At 42.5% G+C, this 22,764-nt stretch overlaps 1 protein-coding gene and 1 long non-coding RNA gene across 4 annotated transcripts in view; one reads left to right on the top strand and one right to left on the bottom strand.

Annotated features, from left to right (window-relative positions):
- LOC128330037 (uncharacterized) overlaps window positions 1–13,166 on the top strand; it is a 51,630-nt gene extending 38,464 nt beyond the window's left edge. The window contains exons 3-4 of the long non-coding RNA XR_008309932.1: window positions 8,586–8,665; window positions 13,038–13,166. This is a non-coding gene — a long non-coding RNA (uncharacterized LOC128330037). The remainder of the gene's footprint in view (window positions 1–8,585; window positions 8,666–13,037) is intronic.
- Window positions 1–22,764, bottom strand: part of LOC128330036 (Golgi-associated RAB2 interactor protein 4-like) — a 120,383-nt gene that overhangs the window by 85,626 nt on the left and 11,993 nt on the right. The window lies entirely within an intron of this gene.

Raw genomic sequence — 22,764 nt, 5'->3', positions numbered from 1 at the left:
TCTGTGGGTCCCAGGCAAGAGACCTGCCCCTCCTCCAGTGGGAGGATGTCTTTCACTCATTTCTATGTGAGTGTGGAGAAACATTTGAAATATCCAACCCAGACTGCAAACTTAAATGAATGAGGCTACAATCCACCAGGAAGCTCTCTTGCTCTTGTGCAGATCCCATTTATTTCAGTGAGGCATGCACAAAAGAACTTCCTGGTGGATTATGCCTGTCTTCTTAACCTTGTAACATCAAAATATTGCATTTTTATTTTCCAGTATTAAAACTCATTAAATAATAATAATAATAATAATAATAATAATAATAATAATAATTCAATTTCTATATTATTTCTTGATCATTCGAGTTGTGTTTTTATTTTCCTACAGTATTCACTAAAACTCATGGTATTTTTTATTGTCCTACAGTATTCACTAAAACTCATTAAAGTCTATTTCTGGTATCTGTCTATTGGAACACCGCTCAGGAACCCAATGGAAGAATAGTGAGCTAGTGTGTTCTATTCAAATAATTTAATTTAGAGAGATCCTTTGGAAACTTGAGTCCAGCTTGATAAAAGAGTGGGGAACGCACTGCTTGGGGCTGCTGGGAAGGTGAGCAGCGGTGCCAGCAGCCACTCCGGCCAGGTAAGCAGCTTACTTACTTGCTGCCACCGCCTGGCCCCCTTACTATGCCGAACCAGTTTGCCTGAACCAGGCCTGGTTCGGTTCGATCACTGACTGAACTGCTCCCGATCAAATTGGTTCAGTACAAAATGATCATGCACAACCCTAGTTATCCAAAGAACCTTTTAACTCTGAAATTCTATGTCAAATTGAACTTAATATTAGAGGGGTAATCAGAACATGAGGGTGGTCTTCCTGGATTAGAGCAACGGTTCATGTAGCATAGCATTATATCTACCAAGAGTAGTGACAGACATGCACTGGGGAGATTCACAAGCAATAGATGAGAAAGGTTTCTATCTCCTGTTATTAGTCCTTGGCATTTGATGATCAAAGAGGTGGGCCACTCTTTAGATGAAGTCTGTGTTTTTTGCTATTATGACTGAGAGCTAGCCCCCGGTAAATTTGTCTTTCATGTCTTCATCTCATACTGGATTAAAGCCATTTCTCCCAGCCCTTCTCATAATCTTAGGTGAAATATTTTACTTTAATTATTTGTGCATTTCTTTTTTGAATTTTTAAAAGAAATGTCTTAAAAAACCAGTTAATTTAAGTTAGCAAACTGAAAAATAAACTAATATTAATAACCCAACTTAATGCTATTACCATGCTAGCAATCACATTTCAAATTAAAGAGCAATTAAGGACAGATGTTATCACGGAATTCATTGTTCCAAAAGAATACAAAAACTGACAATTTCTTAACAGAGTGAGAATCATATATCTATTTTTGCATTGATATTTATCTTCTTCCTCTTTTCTGAAGTGAATTCAAGGCAGCTCGCAGTAAAATGTAAAAGTAATCCCATCAAAAAACAAATACAATTATAGCAGTAAAATTTCATAGAACAAATACAGACATTCACATGACACAGCAGCAAGAAACATAAGCGCTAAAAACAGGCTGTTACAATCAAGATACACATCTTGTTTGCCTTAAGCCTGCTACTTATCAGTTGGATGATTTAAATTTTTAAAAATGTTTCATAGAGAGAAAATGTGTTTTCCTTATCTGATTTCTTAGCGCTGCTCATCCTCTTTGTGATCTTTAAAAAAAAATTTTAATTACAACTTTACTCAGCATTTCCTCAAATGGACTCACAGGCACTTACATGGCTCCCTCTACTTTTAGCCTCAGAACAACCCTGTAAAATTGGTTAGGTTGAGAAATAGCGGCTGTTCCAAAGTCACCCAGTGACCTACTTGTGTCTGAATGGGAATTTGAACCCAGGTCCCCAAGATCAAAGCCCTGCACTCTATCTTGGCACCTTCTTCTTGATGCCTTAAGTTAGAGCACCCCAGTTGTTTAAGTTCTTCTATATCAGGATAGTAAAAAGCAGGGAGCTGCTGGCTTAGTTCATTAGAACAAAAGCCACAGGGCCAGTAACTGGACCATCCAATCTTCACAGAGCACTAAGTGAGTTTTTTAATTGCACAGAACTCTTCCTTAGGCCAGTTGTTAGAAGTGGGGACAGGGTGAGCAAGAAGAGAGGCTTCTGTGAGGGGCCATGGTGTTAAACTCTGCCTGCAGTATATTTTCCATCTTGGTAATAGAGGAAACCTTTCCAGCTTGATTGGATTCTGTGGCTTTGTGCCAAGATATTATGCTGCACAGAGCCATGTAGGGACAAAGCAGCAATGAAAGACCCTACTTTAAATATAATCACTATTTGGATGATGATGATGATGATGATGATGATGATGATGATGATGATGATGCATTATTCCAAGACCATTTCAGTCAACCAATTTTAGTACCTTCTCTAAAGAAGGTGAAGATCAATGAAAGTACAAAAAGAGAGGGATGGAAAGTTTTGCAAGAGAAAAAATTCAGTCTTGTGGCAGCATAATCCAGTTTCACAACACCTTTACCTGTCTTGGGCTCCAGTCTCAAGCAGAAGATCACAATTTATACTTGGCAAAGTATATATATTCAGCATCAAAGCTGAGCACTAGAACATATGAAATAATGAGTTTGCCTCTGAGCATGTGCAGAGTGTCTTGTCTCCCCTCTGAATCATACCAACCCGATCTTTTTGTGTAAGGAGGAGCTCTTCTATGGTTTCATTTAAGCCAAAGCTCTGCTAAACTTCTGCAATGGATGGTGCTGGAGTTAAAAGCCTGCCCCAAAGTTTCATTCTGTGCTCTGGAAGTCGTCTTCTTGTTCTCTGATGTGAGGAGATAGTCTGTTATATATTTGGTGGGAAAGGGAAATGAACTCTTCACATGCTCAGAAGTACTAATAATTAGTCATACTGGCAGTTGTAATTACTGACACTAGGGCTGCACCCAGACTTTGGAGTTAAGACCTCATGAGTTAAATAGACTATGGAGTTAAGACCTCATGAGTGCAGGGCAAGCATGTCAGAGACAGTGGAATCGAGGCTGATCTTGTACCTGGCTTTGGTGGAAGCTGAGACCAGTTACAGGTCAACAGCTTTATTTATTTTATTTTATTTTATTTATTTTTACATGTATATCCCACTTTTCCTCTGAGGAGCTCAGAGCAATGTACATGCTTAATTTTATCCTCACAACAACACTGTGAGGTAGGTTAGGCTGAGAGATACATGACTGGCCCAGAGGCACCCAGTGAGTTTCATGGTTGATTGGGGATTCAAACTCGGGTCTTCCTGGTCCTAGTCCAACACTCTAACCACTATGCTATGCTGGCTCAACTGTGGTTTGGACAGAGAGCCAGAATACCTATTTATAGAAGCCTTTCTGTTTCTGCAAAGGTCCCAAACATGGTCTGAAGATGAATGGGTTTTCTATACTAATCAGACTTCTCTGGAAAGTGTGCTTAGCAGGAGAGAATCACAAGGCATGAGAAGTTTCCCAACAAGCTTCTGAGTCAAACATACTGAGTCCAAGATTTTGATTCGGGATTGCTGGGCTTGTTTGACTCTTCCGATATGCCCTTGATACCCAGTATACTTATTGCCTTACAACCTTCTTGCCTCACTAATAGAAATGTTACCAGTACCACTTATCTCATTATTTTGATGGGTGTATAATGCACCTCTAAAGTATCTATAATGTTAAATTGTTTTAAAAGGAACATAATTTCCAAAATTTGCATATGTGTTTCCTGCAATCCTGCAATCATAAAGCCAAAAATTGCCCTGGGTATAGAATATAGCATCCTGAGAATCTTAATTTTATTTCTGTTTTTCTCTCTCTTCCTCCCTCCCTCCCTCCCTCCCTCCCTCCCTCCCCCACCTCTCTCTCTCTCTCTCTCTCTCTCACGCACACACACACACACACACAAGTCCTCCAGGTTAGAAAGTGTATGAACAAAGTTTGATGGGAATGTCAGAAGATGGTTTATAATATGTGAGTGGTGCATACACAGAGCGATCATTGAGCAGGACAAATGCCCTGCATAGCTCTTTGACTCTTTCCCATGACTAACAGAAGCAAAATAAATAATGCAAATTAAACTATACCAATATATTTAATCTGCATAATGTATAGGGGCTGAAGAATTCCACTGGACATTTAATTCAGGTTATTTTTGTTGGAGCTTGCACCCTGGCAGCATCAGCTCTCAGCTGCAGTGTCTCATAGTGACGACTGGGGTGGGGGGAGGGTTAGGGTCATTTATAAAAGTGCTGGACTTCTCCCCTCTTTGTTCTTCCTGTGTTAGTCTCCATTTTTGTTTCTCCAGAAATGGCTGTTTGTTCAGTCTCTCTCCCCTTTCAGCCTTAAGGTCAGCTTTCCTATGCTTTTGTAACTTCTAAATAAATCCTTGTTGTTCTTCACACTTAGTTCTTTAAGTCTGAAGACTGTCAAACTTAAACTGTCACCACACCTCTTGCTTGGCGGAATGTCGTAAGATTCCTAAAGGAGGGCATTGAACACCAAAAGACTGTTCCTTATACTCTGGAACAAAATGGAGTGGTGGAAAGAAAGAACCATTCTCTTATGGAAATGACAAGATGCATGCTTGTAGATGCTGGTTTGGCTACTAAACTTTGAGGAGAGGCAGTGATGACTGCTACTTACTTGCAAAACAGATTGCCAACAAAGGCCACAGGAACAATGCCACATGAGTTATGGCATGGCAACAAGCCCACTTTGTATCATATAAGAGCGTTTTGATCTAAAGCATATACCTATATAACAAAAGCATCAAACTCAACTGTAGATCTGAGGAAGGAATATTTGTTGGCTATTCCATAGGATGTAAAGGATATAGGATTTTAGATCTTGCCACAGAAACCATTTAAATATGCAATGTAGCATACTTCAGTGAAAATGAAAAAACCAAACAAACTTAGAGCCCAATTTTCAGTTGGAGAAAGAATCAAAGCAATATGACCAAAAGGAAGGATCCACTGTATGCTTTACACCTGGCAGCGATTCAGCAGAAGAGGATGCTGATGACCAACAAAGGGTGTGGCATTCACCATGACAATATAAAGGAGTTCCACTTAAGAAACCTTCCTACACTGCAAAGAGAGAAAGATTTCAAGAAACAAGCATGTGGAAATAAATTGTTAACTTACCTAAAACTGAAGCACAAAATTTGAAGGAATCTGCGAAAGAAGAAATGGAATCATTGCACAAAAATAACACGTGGACACTGACAGAGCTACCTGAGGGAAGCAAGACTGTGGGGTGCAAGTGGATTTTTAAAATTAAGCAAAATGCAGAAGGAGATAGGAACATAGGAAGCTGCCATATACTGAGTCAGACCATTGGTCTATCTAGCTCAGTATTGCCTTCACAGGCTGGCAGCGGCTTCTCCAAGGCTGCAGGCAGGAATCTCTCTCAGCCCTATCTTGGAGAAGCCAGGGAGGGAACTTGGAACCTTCTGCTCTTCCCAGAGTGGCTCCATCCCCTGAGGGGAATATCTTACAATGCTCACACTTGTAGTCTCCCATTCATATGCAACCAGGGTGGACCCTGCTTAGCTATGGGGACAAGTCATGCTTGCTACCACAAGACCAGCTCTCCTCTCCCTGTAATCTGTCCAGCATTACAAAATGAGACTGGGGTCAAAGGGATTCCTGCAAATATATGGGGAAGATTATGATGATACATTTGCTCCCATTTTAAAACACACCTCAGTAAGGACACTCCTAAGTATTGCAGCAGCAAAGAAAATGCAAATGGTGTGAAAACTGCATTTCTTCATGGAGACATCAAAGAAGATATTTATATGGAGCAATCTCCAGGATTCATGGAACTTGGTAAGGAAACACTTGTATGTAAGCTGCAGAAAAGTATTTATGGTCTAAGCAGGCTGCAAGTGTTGCTAGTCAATGAGGGATTTACCCAAGGAAAGGCTGACCCTTGTCTGTAAAGGCTCAAAGACAACAGATGGACCTATATACTTACTTATGTTGATCATTTGATAATTTGTTATGAAAAAGAAAGGACAGCCTTGAAGTAATAAAGCATCTGAATATTGATATAGAAGTAAAAGAACTTGGACATGTTTCACATATCTTGGGATACAGATAGAGAAAGAAGAGGATGGAAGCTATTTGTTTAATCAGAAACAGAAAATAAATGATTTACTAGCGTATCTGGGATTTACAGAGGCCAAAGAAATGAATACACCTCTGGAAACAGGTTACCTAAAACAGAAGGAGGAGAGTGAACTTCTGCCAGACCACAGTGAATACAGGACAGCGACTGGAAAACTTTTATATGTAGCTATGATAACAAGGCCGGATATAGCTGCATCTGTAGGAATCTTGATTAGGAAAGTAAACACACCAAGCAAAGATGACAGGCCTGTGGTAAAGAGACTAGGCAGGTACCTAAAAGGGACAATCCATCTAAAATTAAAGTTGCCTGCTAATAGTGGACCCAAATTAGTAGGTTATATGGATGCAGATTGGGCTGAGGATCAAACAGACTGGAAGTCAACCAGTGGTTATGTATTCTTTTATGGTGGTAGGGCAGTCAGTTGGCATAGCTGCAATCAATCAATAGTTGCTCTCTCATCTACTGAGGCAGAATATGTATCTGCCACTCAAGCATGTCAAGAGGTGGTGTGGCTACATAAGCTAATGTCAGATTTCAACATAGACAAACCAAAACCCACTGAGATGTTTGAGGATGATCAAAGCTGCATCCAGATCTCACAAATGGAGAAAATTAAATTTAGAATGAAACTGTCAGGGTCTGGCCAACTGCCAGGGAATATCACGGGACAAAACAGAGCTGCTGCAACTGGATACAGCTCGGAAAGTTCGTCTTGACCAGACTTGGCTGCACGCTGTCGACACGGTGGTTGACAAATGTTGCTTTTCAGCAGTGAGTCGAAAGCTGATGACGTGATTTATAGTGCAAGCTGAGAGCTCCCAGCTGGCAGGAATTCAAGGCTTATCAGCCCTCTGCAAGAGGTGTTTGCTGCTCCTAATAGTCTCTAATTGCATCCTGCGTCTTGTAATAAACCGCTGTTGTGGAGTCAGTGGGGGTTGATTGCATAGCTCCTCTTCGGATTGGTCCTTCACAATTTCTGCTGTCTCAGGTTGTTGTGCCTGCTCTGAATCATTAGCCAGATCTACCACAGCCATTTCATGAACACTGACAGCCGGGCTCTGCCCCTCAGACTCTCCTGAATCGGCTGGAAAGTTGACAGCTTCCCCTTCCTCCTCGCTGTCGGAGATCGAGGGCGTGACAGAAACACATTGAAACAAAATATAATTATGTGCAGGATGCACAGGGAAGGGGACTTGTAAAATTGATGTATTGTCCAAGTGAACAAATGGTGGGAGATGTGCTAAGCCATTGCCCAGGGATCATTTCAAAACCTTGAGAGAGAAGTTGGGACTCACAGATAGCAGTGTGAGCTGATGAGAAGGGGTATTGGAGCTAGGACCCTGGCAGTATCAGCTCTCAGCTGCAGTGTCTCATAGTGTCATGGCTCAGACCTCTGACTCAGAAGAGTCAGAGGAGGAACGGGAAGATGCAGTTGGTAGTGAGGGCTCAGAGGCACAGCAACAGGATTTGTCAGGGAGACCAGACTCTGGAGCTGAGGAACTGGAACAGCTGCCAGACATGAAGGCTGATCAGGAGGAGGCTGGGATTTCATCTGTCTTGAGAAGACGTCTGAAGAGGAAGGCTCAATGGGAGACGCGCAGGATATCACAGGAGAGGAAGTAGAAGTGCTGACTCAGGGAAGCCTGATTGGCTGCCGGTTCTCTTGAGCCATATAATAAGCAGTCTGTGACTTGCACAGATGCTGTTGGCAACTTTTGCTTACCACAGACCATGTTTCTATTTAGAATTCCTCAACTTTTCGAGTTCTAGTTTGCCCTTGTTCTGTTCTTTCCTGCTCTGTGTTTCTTGTTCCATTAATTCCTTGCTCTGGTGTCCTTTGTTCTATTCATTCCTTGCTCTGTTGTTTTCTTTTCAGTTATTACTCAGTTATCATAGAGGGGGGTACCTAGTTTAGTTCAGGGGACTTGTTACTACTAGTTTTCTTTGTGAGTCTTTCGTTTTCCTTCGTGCAGCTTCACTGCTACTTTTTGTTTAACTCCCGGGGGGAGAGCTGAAGGGGTTGTAAATCCTGTTGGGTTAGCTGAACTAACAGATTTACGACACATAGTGACTACTGGGTGTGTGTGTGTGTGTGTGTTTAAGATCATGGATAAAAGTGCTAGACTCTTCCCCCTTTGTTCTTCTAGTGTTAGTCTCCATTTTGTCTCTCCAGAGATGGCTGCTTTGGTCTTTTTCTTCAGCCATGAGCTACAGCTGAAATTAAGCTGCAGGCTTTTTCACATTTGTTTGTAACCTTTTCTTTAAATAAACCCTTGTAGTTCTTCAATAACTAGAGAACTGTCTCAAGACCTCTTGCTTTGCTGCTTTCTCACAAAACTGGTTTTGCTTTGCTTTTTGGGGACTGAACTGCCATTCTTCCCCTAGATTTTTTGTTTTGTTTTACATTTTAGTATCCTGTGGTCAGTGCTGAGTACCACAATGCAAGAAAGTGGTTGACAAGTTGGAACAGATTCAAAGGACATCTATAAGGGTAAGACAAAGACTTAAGATTTCATCTAATCTTCTTTCAAAGTCCATTCCAAGAACTCAAGGTATTAAACTAGAAAAATGTATTTTTAAAAATCTGCACACCAATCCTATGAGTTAAGTTAAGCTGAGAGTAGTCCATCTTAAGCTTGCTTAAAGTCTTCAAGAAAGATTTGTGCTGCAGCAGGAATTTTAGCCTGAATATCCTATAAAACAATGCCAAATGAGAGGGAAAGCACAACACACGCCATGCTTTTGCTGGACTGGAATAGATGTTTTCTAATAATTGCAAATAATTTGTCACCATCCAAAAGACAGCTAGGTCATTTACACAATCAAAACTGTGTTCTATCTTGGTTTGGGAGCTGTGTGTGTTCCCAATTTTTGGTTGTGTGGAAGCAAGGTAGGAGGAAAACCTGCGTAGAAGTGACTGTGTGAAAGCAAGGTAGGAAGAAAATCTGAGTAGCTTTTCCTTCTACCTTGCTTCCACACTATCACTTCTACTCAGGTTTTCCTCTTAACTTGCTGCCACACAACCAAAAATTGGGAGCACACACAGCTCCCAAACCCGGGTAAAACAGTTCTTGACTGTGTGAATGAACTCTTTATGTACTATGTATATCAGGATCTTATATATAAACAGAACCAATGACAGTAAAGATCCACCAAGACCAACAACTATATATATAATATTTAACAAAGGCACAAATATTGTATAAAATATACAGTGATCAAGTTAGAAATATTGACTCTTGTAGTATAATTGATATTTTGAGGTCCATGTTTTATAGAATGATTGGAGTACTTTTAGCCTTGGTTAGAAGATTGATTAATTTTGGTTATTCAGAAGCATTGCTTGTAATTGGAATAGCAAGATATCTTCAACAAGAAACACATGATTAAGGATATTATTTAGAGAAGAGGATATGGACACTGTTACAAGTTTATCCGCTTGAAAAATACATCATTTCTCAAAATGCAAGCACACCAGGTCACCACTGCGGATCCTTATGGACATTTATTTATTTTGTTTGTGGTATTTTATAGTCCTGTTTTAGTCTTTACACTATGGTTATTGTATATTTTATGTAATAGTTGTGCCTGTGTTCATATGATATTAAATATACAGTTCATCTTAGTGGATCTTTATTGTCATTGGTTCTGATCTTCCAAAAGATGACAGAAAAGTTCTCTTCAAGGGAAAGCAACATCAATGATAATCTTTAATGTACATATACTGCTTTCCAGTATTCAAAGTATTTTTCACACATTTTTTCAGTCATCCTTACTACAAGCCTGTCAAGTGGGTCAGCATTGTTCTCTATACTGTCGGGGTGGAGGGGAGGGATGTGCACTCCGGCTGGCCTGGAACCAGCTGGCCCGATTTGGTTTGAGTCTGGACTGGACTCATACCAGACCGGGTCAGTTCAGTCCAGCACCCCCTCGAACCCCCCCCCCAGTTTGGTTTGGGGGGATTCGTGGAGGTGTGTGTATGTGTGTGTGTGTGTCACTTAGCCCCTCTGGGGGAGTTGTTGGAGGTGGGGGGGAGTCTGCGGAGATTCCCTCTCCCCCCACTGGCCTTCCTTGCAGGCTCTTCGGCCTGTTCGGGCCTTCCCCCTCCAGTGCAGTGGCCATTTTGGAGGCCACCGCACCTGCAATAGGCCTCTGCGTGACCCAGGCTATGCAGCAGCCTCCAAAATAGCCATTGCGGTGGAGGGGGAAGGCCTGAACTGGCTGAAGAGCCGGCTGAAGAGCCAGTCTGGGCTGCAAGGAAGGCCGGTGGGGGAGGGGGAACCTCTGCAGACCCCCCCCCCACTGCCGCCACCTCCAACAACTCCCCCAGAGGGGGTAAGTGACATAAAACAATTTTTTAAAAAAGTCTGCAAACCCCCAAACAGTTGAGGGGGTGTTCAGTCCAGGGTCGGACCGAACGGGAGTGGTTTGGTTCGACCCCGGACCACCGAACTGAACTGGCTCGACGTCGAGCTGGTTTGCACATCTCTAGTGGAGGGCATGGTTCTTCTAAGGCCACCTCCTAAGTTTATGACAGGATATTTAATGGGGGATTTTCTGGTTCACAGCTCAGCCTCTGCAGCCAATACAGCCAGAGTTCCCTCTAACAGGGATCCCCAGATGTTGTTGACTACAACTCCCATAATCCCCAGCCAAAGGCCATTGCAGCTGGGGATGCTGGGAGTTGTGAACAACATCTGGAAATCCCTGTTAGAGGGAACAGTGCACTGCACTACACTAAAACTAAACAAATGTCCACCCTGCCAAAAACCTCAATTTTTAAAACCATGGAAGCACTAAAAACCAGTTTCAAAAGTGGCTGGGGCATTCTTTTTAAAATACAAGTTAAGAAATGGGTCTACCCATTTTAAGATAATATCCTGCACAATCCGTTTTCTAACTCCAGTTTAGCACCTGAACTGCTTCTTGTTAGCTTTTCCATTAGCACTGCATTTGTCAATTTGTCCGAGAACTTAAGATCAAGCCTCCTCTCCCCCACCCTGTATTCTCCTGCATGTGGATTAAAATGCATCGCTGTAAAATGTTAGTTAAAATATGGGTATGAATGTTCTATTTTCACCTTTGCTCCCCGTTAATAGCTATTGAAATTTCAAAAATTAAGAGAGCGAGAGAATGAGAGAAGAAACCCACTGCCTAAGGAATGGCAGTGTTGCTAAGCAGTCATTGGCCTTTGCAAACACACACACATCCCTTCAGTTCCTGCAAGACAGCTACCTCCCATGAATCTCTTCATTTTTGGGGCTGGCATCCTGACAAATGCCAACCTTATAATTAAATCGTGGGAGATGCTGAGAGAATCTGTGATGAGGAGACAGCAGAGCAGGGAAAAGAAGAGAAGGCTGAGATGTTTGTGATCTCTGTTAATCCTGTATTCATATTTACCTAGTCCCTTCTGTATCCCAATACATGAGAGCATCTTGTAGCACAAAGTGTCAGGTCTAGTGTAGCTTAGAGGCAGGCAGATAGGTCAGCAAAGAGTCAATCTATGACAGTGATCTAGGGCAGGGTTTCTTAACCTTGTGCCCCCAGATGTTGTTGGACTACAACTCCCAGAATCCTCAGCTGCAATGCTTGGGGATTCTGGGAGTTGTAGTCTAACAACATCTGGGGGCCCAAGGTTAAGAAACCGTGATCTAGAGGATTAACCCTTTATATTACAACCTTAACTGTTGTGTCAAGTGGGGGGGGGGTACTTTGGCAAAACACACACACACACACACTTCAGTGTGAGAGCCAATCCCCACTGCGGCGACCTCTGCACAACACTGCACTTTCCTCAGTGCTGGACAGCCCCTTAAAAGAGACGGAGCCAGTGTTCTCTCTCTCTTTTTAGTTCTGTGTGTGGAATGAGTTTTGTTTTGGGCAGCAGTATCAAGGCAGTGTGTGCACACATGCATTCAGAGTGAGGCCTTCCTGATTCAACCTGAGTGGGATCTAAAATTAACTGAGCAGACATCAAAAAAACTTGTGAGTGTGCGCACATGCACACGCCTTAGAGGGAACACTGGACAGAGCCCCCCCACACACACACACACTCTCAAGAGGAAAAGCACTAGGAAGGGCTACACTTCACACTCTGTGCACGCCATCCAAGTTGGCTCAAGAGTCTCCATTTGCCTGAAAGGAGTCCTCCCCACCCCCTACCAGCACTGGGCAAAGCGCAGCACTGCAAGGTAGGAATGGCCATTTCCACATGGTACCAGGGGGACTGTGCAGAGTATTCAGCTTTGGCCATAGTTTCACACATATTCAATAAGCAATTAGTCAAGGAGCCATGCTTAATCATCATCATCATCATCATCATCAAATAAATACACTTTATTTGTTAGCCGCCCCTTAACAAATCATTCTCTGGACAGCTTAGGGTTGATGGGGGCCACCATTGCTCCCCAGGTCTTACAATGAAGAACACTGATAACTCAAACCAAAGAGCTATCCCAGAATCAGTAGCTGTATAGGGCCAGATGGGTCCTTATTGGCTCCTTTTGTCACCTGTTCCCAGATGTAGTACCACCATCCTGCCAGGTGTGGTGGAGGCACTGTAGTGCACCAGATATCAGACCAGCAGTTCCAACTGACAGGGTAGTGCAGAGGGCATTTGAAAATGTGTGAATTTTTGCTTTCAGTTACAGGCTTAAGCACTGGCATTTTTCATAGGATCAATGATCCTATAATGGAAGGTGGATTATGCTTGAAATCTGTTTAGATGTACTTTAAACATATTGAGACCATTTATGCTTAGGTTTTTGCTGTTTCACATTGCCATAAGAATGCTTAGTGTTTATATAGCTTTTTAGAGTGTTCAAAACATTTCATATATAATCACCTTGTAATCTTTACAGCAACCCTATAAGAGGAGAATAATCATTCTTTTGTTGCAAATGGGAGGTGATCCAGAAAGAAAGTGGCTTGTCTAAGGCCACATGTAGCCCGATGATCCTATGTATGTTGACTCAGAATGAAGCCCCACTTACTCCCAAGTAAGTATCTACAGATTACAGCCCTTGTGGGGTGCTAACGGGAATAACGTTGAAACTAGGGACTTCCTGGTTCACAGTCCAGCCTCTTAGCTAAAATACTGCATCCTATGGCTTTTCTAAGTGTACCATTAGCTCTTTGCCACAACATGCGCACAAACCTTCTGGATACAGGATTCTTGCTTTCCTGTTTGCAAGTTTCTTGGACACTGCACCATCGCCCTCAGGCTTGTTGGTGCAGTGGTCACACAGTCAAATTCTGATAGAACAGCTCTTTGACAAAAGCATTTGGGCTTAGTAATTGCAATTTTACTCTTGGGAGTACACATCATGCCTGTGGAAGGAGGAGGGAGAGATGATGCCTACAAACCTGCCAGGATTAGTAGAGTAGGAAAATGGGCCTGGCAATTGGCAAGTTCCCCAGTGATAAAACCAGGGCTCCTTCCCAAGATGGCATTTTTAATGCCTTTCATAAAACCTTTTTATGGGAGAAAGAAATCTCACTGCATTGGGAGCAACTCTTGCAAGCAAGAACAGTACTGGAAGAACTGAAATCTTGATCATCCATCTGGCTGACCAAGGCAGTCTCCACATCATAGCCTGCCAGAAAACCAGTTTGAAATAGGTCTAGAGATATTCAGTTCCCTCCAAGACTATCTGGAGTTGGGAGGCCACCACCCTCTCAATTACCTTGGCCAGCCATGGAAGGTTGGAGACAGGCTTGTAGTTGCTTATCTCTGTGGGGTTCAATGCAGGCTTCTTCAGAAGAGGTCTAATAATTGCCCCCTTAAGACAGGAAGGTATCCTGCCCTCCCTCAGAGAAGCATTTACAATATTGACCAGGCCCTGTATCACAACCCCCCTGCCAGATAGTATAAGCCATATCGGACAAGGGTCAAGAGACCACGTAGTAAGCTGCACTGTTCCAAGCAGCTTATCCACATAATCAGGAGATACAAACTGAAACTGATCCAGCTTAACTACATAAGAGGAGTTGCTGGCCACCTCCACATTAGACTCTGCAATCATTGTGGTGTCTGAGTCTAAGTTGTTCTGAATGCAAGAGATTTTAGGCACAAGTAACCCATTAAAAATGTCACAACGGGTAACTCATGGTTCCAAATTCTGATTCAAGGGAGGAGGGGCATGTACTAGCCCTCTCACAACCCTAAACAACTCCACTGGGTATGAGCTTGCAGATCCAATAGAGGCAGAAAAGAATTGCTTCTTTGCCACACATATTGCCTGAGTATAGGTCTTCAAATGTGCTGTATGTTGTAATCTGTTGGATTCTCATTGAGTCTTTCTCCATTTGCGCTCCAATTACCTACCATGCCATTTCAGTTCCTGTAGTTCTTTGGGATACCAAAGGGCTAATTTTGAAATGGGTCGGAGAGGACGCTTTAGGAACAATCCTGTCTGGAATTGCTGCTGGGATTCCCTGGTGAGTTTGCTGTTCCAGTTCTCCACCAGGGCATCAACAGAATCACTGGCAAAGCCAACACAAAATCCTTCCAAGGCTTCTTTGAATCCCATTGGATCCAATAACCTCGGGCGGACCATCCTAATATAGATTTCTCTGTGTAAACTGCCCTGAGCCATTTTTGGAAGGGCAGTATAGAAATTGAATTAATAATAAATAAATAAATAAATAAATAAATAAATAAATAAAAATAGGCCCCTCACCTGTTGAGGTGCGATGTTATTACGAGTCCAACCTTAACTAGATGGTGGTCTGTCCATGACAATGGGGAAATCACAGGCGTCCCCACCCACAGAACACCACCCTCATCAAAGTAAAAGACCAGATCAAGCATGTGAACAGCAACATGTGTCCTTCCTAAGACTGCTTGGGATAGGCCCATAGTTGTCATGGCCGCTATGAACTCCTAAGCTGCCCCGGACAAATTGATCTTGAAGTGAACATTGAAATTCCCCACCATCATAAGCCTGGGAGACTCCAGTGCCAAATCCAAGACCAGGTCTTAGGTCAGCTCAGTTAGGGACTCTGTGGGGGAGCGGGGTGATTGGTACACCAACAAAAGTCCCAGTCTATCCCTGGTCCCCAAACTTAAGTACACACATTCAGTATGGTCAGACACTTTGACAGGGATCCTGGTAAGGGAGATGTTATTCTTATAGACCATGGCCACTCCACCTCCCTGCCCACATCCTCTCACCTGCTCCTCAACAGGGTACTCTGGAGGGAGAATCTGAGACCAGACTGGGCCACCAGAATATTAAGAATATTCACGTATCACTTTTCAAGAAAATTTCACAAAGGAGTTTAGATTACAAAATGAATGAGAATATGATTCTCCGACCCAAAGGATTCGCAGACAAAAAGGAAATACCAGAGAGATACCAGCAACAACCACAGCTTATATGACAACAAACCCTTTTGTTGCACAATGTTACTGTTTGTTGTTTCCTCTGTAACAGACTAACATAACCACTTCTCCAGATGGAATCATTGTGTTATAGTTGGCAAATCACTCTTGATCAGAGCATTTATAAAATAAGAAGAATGATTTGGTTTGATAACAATTGCATTTTTTAAGCTCTTAGGAACATAGGAAACTGCCATATACTGAGTCAGACCATTGGTCTATCTAGCTCAGTATTGTCTTCACAGACTAGCAGCGGCTTCTCCAAGGTTGCAGGCAGGAATCTCTCTCAGCCCTATCTTGGAGAAGACAGGGAGAGAACTTGAAACGTTCTGCTCTTCCCAGAGTGACTTCATCCCCTGAGGGGAATATCTTTCAGTGCTCACACTTCTAGTTTCCCATTCATATGCAACCAGGGCAGACCCTGCTTAGCTATGGGGACAAGTCATGTTTGCTACCACAAGACCAGCTCTCCTCTCCATTTGAGTGTGTTAGCAGAAAAATGGAGCACTGGTGAGAGGCAAAGATATCTGAATGATGGAGGCAAGATTCCACAAGCTACAAAGGTCAATCCTTGAATACAGTCAAAGATAAATTGCTTTTTAAAACTTACTTTGTAAAATATTTCTTAGTAACTTTAATACTGCTATACATTCATATACTGAACAAAAATCAATTTTTGGAATATTCCCCACTACCAACTTTTGGATTTTATTTTTAAGTAAAAGGGATATGTGCCTTTTAGGGGTGTGAAAACAGGTTTGAATCTGAACCAGTTTGATATTGAACCGGTTCAGTTCGAATGTTCAGGGTCTGGTTCCGAACCACCCCTGGTTTGGCTTGACCCTGGACCACCACCCCCAGTTTGGGGATTCATCAAGCCTTTTTAAACAAATATGCCCTCTAGTGGGCTTCTCTGAGGTGGTGGTGGGGTACTTGGAGGTCCCCCCTCACTCTGCCAGCCTTCCTTTTGGTAAAAATCACCTGGCTTGGGCATCTTTGGCCCTTTCTGGGCCTATTCTGCAGTGTGGTGGCCATTTTGGAGGCCTCCGTGCCTGTGTAGTGGGACCCTTCATGGCCAGGTCAGGCCATGCAGGGTCCCACTGCGCAGGCATGGCAGTCTCCAAAATGGCCACTGCACTGGGGATGAGCCTGGAAAGGGCCAAAGACACCCGAACTATGTGATCTTTACAAAAAGGAAGGCCAGCAGTGGAGGGGGGACCTCCGCTGACCCCCTCCCACCACCTCAGAGAAGCCCACCAGAGGGGGTAAGTTGAAAAAATAAATATATATATATTTTTTAAAAAAAGGTTTGACAACACCCCCTCCCAGAACTGACCCCAATCTCTGTGTGGGGGGAGGGTTACAATGGGGGGCAAAACCAAACTGACCCGGTTTGGTTCAGGTCCGGTTCAAACTCAAACCAAACCAGGCCAGGTGGTTTTGTGCACACCCCTAGTGTCTTTCAACTTGTTATGTTGTATAGTACCTAGTACGTACAACATAAATAGTTCCTAAAACTATTTCATTGCTTATCTGAGCTGACCATCAAAATAAGTGCTCCTAAGGAATACTCTCAAGTGACCTGAAACTGAACAGGGAATCACATAAATGTATCCTAGGAATTTCTGGAGATGTCTGTGTAAAAGGGTGAAGGTTGGGAGGAGGGGGGTGCAGTCTCAAAGGCAGTAGGGCAATTCACATGACATTAGAGACGGAGAAGCCTCCTACCCTAATTTAGGACATCTGTGTGCTCCCAATTTTTGATAATGTGTCGGTTAAAAATAAGATTGGAGCTGGGGAACTTGATTGTGTACTGGGTGGGATGTGCACACTCTGCCCAGATTCTGTCCCCAGCTTCAGAATGAGGTAGGAAGAAAAATTGTCCTACCCAGCCAGGGCTTAGCTCATGATCAAGCTCCCCACCTCTGACCTTGTTTTGAACTGACACATGATCAAAAATCGGGAGCGCACAGAGCTCCTGAATTAGGGTAGGAGGCTTCTCCTATTGTGTGAATTGCTGTATTGTCTGCTTTAGGACATAACATTTCTTTCAAGGGGCCTACTACTCTCACTCACCCTCTGCTCCATCTTTTCAATTTTCTGACCTAGGTTTCCCAGTTGTTCTGTTTCAGGACCTTGGAGAGCAACATCTCATCCAGCCTTTCAGCTAGAACGGCTTTAAATATTCCTTCCTGTTGTAGTAGCTGCGCTGATCGTTTTGATAATCCTAGCTGGATCCACCCCCTTCTCTGGCTTTTGCGGGGCCCAGGGCAAGAATATTTTGTGGGAGTGCCCTATCATGAACCTCTCTTTTATGTTATTTTAGTTTATGTCAATCTTGACAATGTTTGGCCACCCCTCTATTTCGCTTCAAAGCTAAAATGAGGATCTGAATCCCTTTTGTTTCCACCAATCCCTCAGGATAAGTGAAAGGCAGGATAGTGTAAGGGGTTAAAGTGTTGGACTTGGATTGGAAGAACCTGGGTCCAAATCCTTCCCCACTCAGCCATGAAGCTCACTGAGTGTTCTTAAGTCATGTAGTTTCTTTGATCCTAACCTCCCTTACAGGATTGTTATGAAGATAAAAGCAAGGAAGAAGAACCATGTATGCCAATCTGAGTTCCTTGGAGGAAGGGCAGGTTATAAATGCCATAATTTTATTTATATTTATTTATTTTTACACACACACACACACACACACACACACACACACATAACATATGCAAATTGGTGTTGATTTCACCACATGCACTCCAGTCCTGAGCCTGTAAACTCAGGTACAAATTTATAGGGCTGGGAGAAACCCCTGTCTGAAACCTGTGCAGCTGCCGGTCAGTGTATGTAGTTAATACTGAGCTAGTTGGACCAGTGCCCTGATTCAGTATAACGCAGCTTCCTATGATCAGCCATATAAAGTCAACATAGAGAACAGACCTAAGATGAGGCTAAACTGGGTATAGCTCCAATGCAGTTGGCTCTAAAGAGGGCAGATCTGCATGTGCCTTTATGTCCTTTTTATGCCTGACACTCAGCCACTGAAAGTCTGTCATTAAAGGGACCAACATATGAGGAGATCTGGGCCATGTTCTTTGAATTTTTAGGGAATGAGAGAGGGTGGTGTAAAACCCCTTTGATGTGTTTTTTGTTGAAAAGCAGTATATAAATATTCTAAATAATAAAATATTAAAAAGAGATCCTGATCCCTAAAAGCTATTTTCAATATTATTATTTGTTCCTTCTCCCTTCCTTCTCCCCTGCTTTTCTGTTTGCTCGTTTGAGTGTTGTTGTATTTAACCTGATACACAGGGTATAAAACCAAGTAGCTGAGTGAACATGGAGGGCAATTTGTCAAGGACTTCCTGAAAACTAAAGCCAACCCTGCAGGCTATAACTGATCATATTGTTGTGCAACCTTTAGCACAGCTTTTACCTCAACATGCTTCTTTATCCAGATGCTGAACTGACTGTGCATTCAGTTGGAAATGTGGGACTGAAACATGCGAAGCCATCCAGAAGCATATATATGGCAAGCAAGACGTTTAACACAATAAACTTGAAATTTAATATAAACCTGTTTTGAATCCCAGGACTTCACCCTGGATCTGTGATACCATTTTCCCCTGGGCATGTGCAGGGTTTATGGCTTAATCTGAGCTAGGGCTTAGCTTCAGAAATAGGTTGACATCTTGAGGCTTAAATATGGAACTTATGAAGCAATACTTTAAAAATGCATCGGAGCATATGCAAATTGTTAACCTTCCTCTTTTGGAGGGAGACTTCCACATAAGAACTTCCAGGTCAGAGCTTGAAGTTTCTATGTAAGCCAGCACATTCAATTGAGATGTGAAACACTGAAAGCAAATCTCAACAGCAACCCACATCACATTTGTTATTTATCATATTGTTATACCACTTGATATGTACATCTCTAGGCAGTGTACAAAATTTAAGATATCTAAAAATCAGATTAAAAGATATGAAACACAATACAAACAATAGTATAAAACAAATTAAAATTGTTAAAATTAATTCTAATTAGAAGTTTGAGAGGAGAGTCTTGAGGGTCTTCCTGAAAACAATCAGAGAAACCAAACAGAGAATATGTTTCACATATGGAACAAGGAAGTAAAATTTTGCTGTCCACCACCAGTCTGACTGCAGGGAATATTCTTTGTGGTCTGAAAAAGTTACTATTTAAGTGTGAAAGCAAAAGCCACCAACTGAGTCTTCAAGGGGAAACACATGGAAATGTACCTCCAGTGACTGTTGCTGGTGTTAACTGTTGCTGGTGTTTCTTTTTAGATTGTGAGCCCTTTGGGGACAGGGAGCCATCTTGTTTATTTGTTGTTTCTCTGTGTGGACCACCCTGAGCCATTTTTGGAAGGGCAGTATAGAAATCAAACGAATGAATGAATGAAATGTGAGAGACCTCTTTGTGACTTGCAATTTTTCCACCTTGTGCTTCTGTCATGTAATTAAGATTCCTTGAATCAAATTGTACCATAGGCCTGAGTTACTAATAAAGCATTCATTTTGCTCATTGAGCAGGGTTGTGGCCTGGGAGGGTTGGATGTTCAGTACGGCAAGGCTACTCCTATGAGAGAGAGGTGAAAAGAACCAAGACAGCGTGTTCTATACTCAAAGCATCCCCTCTCTCATGATTTTTGGAAATGCTTCAAGAAAGACAATTTCACAACATAACCAATTTGTTGTAATGCTGAACTGCTCTTAAAAATTCATTTTATGAAGACCTTTCTGAATTGCTGGCCTGTCCACCAGAGTGTCTGCAACTGCTTCCAGTTTTACGCCATCTGAAAATTTGGTTCATGCCTGCAATTGTAATTATGATGTGAAAAATGTATTTCTGGATTACCAGCGCCTAATTATTGCTAGTATTGTCTAACATTTGTGATGGATTGAGCCATTGAATTGATGCTGATAGATTTCAGTTTGGCATCTACTCAGCATGCTAGATGCAATTAAGAACCAAGACAGGGACATATCCCTTAGCCAGGGACCTTTCAGTTCACATTAGAATGGCCTTGGTGACTGTTTTCCCCCACTCAGAAACTCATAGGGCTGCAGTGTGCCTTGAGATCTTCATCTCATTAAACCTGCATTTCCTAGGCACAATCCCACGCACACCAGCCCGTGCCCACACATCATCATAGTCAGCTGAAGATTATCTCACACTAAGCCATCAGCAGTTCCAAACAAGACACAAAGACATCCATAATCAAATTCTACTACTGTAGAATTCCCAGCCCATACGCAGACTATTTATACTCCATGCTAAAAATTAAAAATGGTGCACCAAGAACAAGCTAGCAATTATGCAAATTATATGTTCATATTCTTGTCTAATATATTCTGCTTCTGCTAGTTGTTAGGAAACTGCACTTCCTGGCTGTGTGAAATCTTCTTCAGCTCCCATTTTGGCTTCTCAGATGTCACCATCCTACTTGCCTACATGTTTTCAAGCCAGGCATTGTAGCCAACAAGGGAGGAGATGAACCTTCATTTAATTAATTAGCAGCTATCTAAAGATGTATCTTTAGTGGACGTTAATGACTAGAAGATGTTTCTTCAATGGTTTTTTATATTTAGTGGCAATTACCTATTGCACACCTCACCTGCTTGGATATAGCAGAGAGGAACAATTTGACGACTGGAATGTAGCCAGTGGAGGAGACAGTTTTTGCAGTTGGCTCCAGTATTATGCTGTTTGTTTTTTTACAGCACTGATGGCCATGACAATATCTTCACAGGCATTTGGGCTAGAAATTGCCATTATTTTTTTAAAGAGAAGAAAGCAAACTGTTATTTTCAGGATGTTGAATTCCACATCCAGAATCAATTTCTGCATCCGTACTTTACAACTACAGAATATATACAATCTTGCTCTAAAAGTCCAAGATCAGAGGGATGATCAAAATCTTATTCCTTCATCCCCATTGTTGGCTTAGCCTGCTGCATGCTGTGCTGAGGAATCTGATGTTAAGCATGATAGATGAACTGAATTCCCTCATCTTGGGGAGTGTTTTATTTTGCCTCTGCAATCTCTGACAAGTTGCATTTTGCTATAAATCCCCTCAATTAGGCCTCCAAAACAGTTCTGCAGTCATTTCCCTGATGTATGGCGATGGAATTAGCTTAATGTCCCTGGCAACCAATTCTTTGACTAAAAATAGTTCCGGAGTGTTTTTTCCTTCCTCTTTCCCTATGTCTCCTGCTCTCCATTTGGCATTTCACAAGAAGATGGTCACGGAGGGCCATCCCAGTAGGGATATGGGAAGAGCAATGAATGTGCTCATCACTTTGCTGGAGGTACCAGACTGAAAGAGCAGCAAAGGGGGGATGGAACTCATCTTTTGCCAAGGAAGAATGCCAGTGTCTCTTGCCACAAATGCAGGAAATAAAATGGCAGATGCCCAAGCCAAGATAACACTCTGGTCTTCCATAGGACTACAGAGCTAGAGAAAATGAGAATGCTAGATAGACTAACATCCTGCAGGACCAGCTCAGGAGGACCTTGCCTGCTCCCACATCCCTAAGTGATAGGATATTCCAACAAGCTCAATTTCCCCATGAAGAGATAGGGTGGAGACACACTGTGCCTTTGTAAATATTGGTTGATTTGTTCAGCAGACAAGCACACAGACAGCCAGTGCTAGTTTTTAAAGCAGTGTCTGTTCCTCCAAAAGCAAACAGCATATCCTTGGAGGCACGCACACCCCATTCCTAGCCAGCTGCCCAACATTTAGAGTCTTCTGTGTCCTTAGCTGGCTATTTTCCAGCTCCAAAACTGTTTCTCTCTAGTTACGCACCCAGTCTTAGCTCCCAGCCTTGAAGGTAATTGTGACTCCCCCTACAAATATCAAGTGGCTACTCTGGAAGCAATCAAGCTAAACAAAGGATAAGGAAAATGTCACCATACAAGAGGGAGCACTTTAGTTATTTTGAAAGTTCCTGGCATGCTTTGAGAGGATTTCATGGCAGGCTCTCCAGCCCAATTTAAACATGACACAGCATGGAAAGCTGTTGTCCATTTTGATATTCCACCTGGATAACATCATATTTAAAAGGTGCTTACTAGATATGCCCGCTCATAGAGTTTCCCCCAGCAAATACCAAGATGTTATTGTTGCCAGCATTCTGTCACATTCTCATGTGATGTGTATGTGCTATGAGATTATGAGAAT

This window comes from Hemicordylus capensis, chromosome 6, assembly GCF_027244095.1.
Source record: "Hemicordylus capensis ecotype Gifberg chromosome 6, rHemCap1.1.pri, whole genome shotgun sequence".
Lineage (NCBI taxonomy): Eukaryota > Metazoa > Chordata > Lepidosauria > Squamata > Cordylidae > Hemicordylus > Hemicordylus capensis.
This window is presented reverse-complemented; position numbering and strand designations above follow the sequence as displayed.